This window comes from Sinocyclocheilus anshuiensis, unplaced genomic scaffold (genome assembly GCF_001515605.1).
Source record: "Sinocyclocheilus anshuiensis isolate Anshui unplaced genomic scaffold, SAMN03320099.WGS_v1.1 scaffold208, whole genome shotgun sequence".
Lineage (NCBI taxonomy): Eukaryota > Metazoa > Chordata > Actinopteri > Cypriniformes > Cyprinidae > Sinocyclocheilus > Sinocyclocheilus anshuiensis.
The window spans coordinates 1,919,453-1,921,480 of NW_015557186.1; the positions used below are offsets into that span (position 1 = coordinate 1,919,453).

General features: G+C 32.9%; 1 pseudogene; it reads right to left on the reverse strand.

The window, feature by feature from the left end:
• LOC107678716 (1-phosphatidylinositol 4,5-bisphosphate phosphodiesterase beta-4-like) overlaps window positions 1-2,028 on the reverse strand; it is a 65,056-nt pseudogene that overhangs the window by 40,266 nt on the left and 22,762 nt on the right.

Consider the following 2,028-nt stretch of genomic DNA (forward strand, 5'->3'; position numbering starts at 1 on the left):
AGCTGTTTGGACTCTCATTCTGACGGCACCCATTCACTGCAGAGCATCCATTGCTGAGACACTGATGCAATGCTACATTTCTCCAAACCTGATGAAGAAACAAACTCATCCTAATCTTAGATGGCCTGAGGGTGAGCACATTTTCAGCAAATTTTCAGTTTTGGGTGAACTATTTCTTTAAACTCTAATGATTTATTAATCTAGCTTGTGAGATATTAATAAGGACCTGGATAAATAGTCTCCTAGACCTGAGCACATACGCACGTGCAGTGGTTTTCGAAGGACAGAATCACAGGATACTCCGATGTCATGAAGGCCGTTTCTTTTATTCCCTGAATGACGTCCTTGACGTCCTGAACAGTAACTGTTTTTCAGTTTAAATATTTGAAGCATTAATACAGATACATTTACTTAACTTACTTAACTTCAAGAGAAATAGATGATATCACATAAGATTCCTTTGGAACATTTATAGAAAAAAGAACACAACTCTGGTTTGAAATCAATTCTGAAGGTACACACTGAAGCTGCTGAAGGTTTCTGTGTTTGTGTTCAGCTTGAAGAGGACGTCTGTGCACATGGCCTTGCCGTGGGTGATTATGGGCTCCTGATCTTCACTTTTTCCATCCCAGCAGTCCAACTCAGCACACCTGTCAATAAAACAATACGCCACATGCTCCTGACGCTTTCAACAATAAAAACTCAAAATGACAGACGATTTGCATTAATTAATAGGTTTGGTTTTGAAATGCATGATTAAAAAATCACACTCTTTATCAGTATCTTTGTGTTGTTTTGCAGTAAAAATATCTATAAAACAACAGAGTACGACGCAAAATTACAAAGCTTTTTTTATTTCATTAAACATTACACTTTATAAGCTTTCTTATTTTCAAATAGCTATTTTATTTCAAGTGTACTGGCAGTACAGTATTCTTGTTTACTTACAGTAATCATTTTTGCTAGAATTTATGGTAACACTTTACAATAAGGTGTCATTTTTTAACATTAGTTACAGTATTAACTAACATGAATGAACAATGAACAATACATGTTTTACAGTATTTATTAATCATAAAAATACAGTCGTTCATTGTTTGTTCATGTTACTTCACAGTGCATTAACTAATTAACAAGCACAACTTGTAATTTTAATAATGCATTAGTAAATGCTGAAATTAGCATTAATAAATAAAATAATAAATGCAGTAGAAGTATTGTTCATTCTTAGTTCATATTAACTAATGTTAACTAATGAACCTTATTGTAAAGTGTTACCGAATTTATATCGCAGCAAATAGCAACATTTTATAATATTTGTTTAGACTTTATGATAGCTGTAATTGATAAGGCATTCACATATTTTTTGCTTTACAGATTAATAGATGTATAATAACCACATTTGACAATATATGAATCAAAATTGATGTTTTTCCTCATGAGTTAAAAAGTGCATCAATAAATGATGTCATAATATTGCAATAAAACTTGTTTTTAAAGAAAGGTATTAAATGAAATCCAAGTGTTACCCATTTCAAAATACCCCCACAATAAATAAATATTTTCAAATAACATATACTGCTTTCCTTATTAATAGATGTACACTCACATTGAAAAATGTATGAATCAATGTTGATAAATGGCATTTCTCAATGTAAAAACAGTTAACAGGTAATCTCATAATAATGCAATAAAATGTTTGTTTTTAAAGAAAGATATTAAAGGGTCCTATTATGCTCTTTTACAAAGTCTTGATTTTGTTTTGGGGGTGTACTAGAACAGGCTCTCATACTAGGTTGTTCGAAAAACATATTATTTTTCACATATTTTACATTATTACAACACCTCTCTCCCGAGTCTGGCATGAACGGCTCGAATAGTTCCTGTATCAAATGAAGGCCCGCCTTCTGAAATACGAAATATGCTGTGATTGGTTAGCTGAGCCAGTGTGTGCTGTGATTGGTTAGCTGAGCCAGTGTGTGCTGTGATTGGTTAGCTGAGCCAGTGTGTGCTGTGATTGGTTAGCTG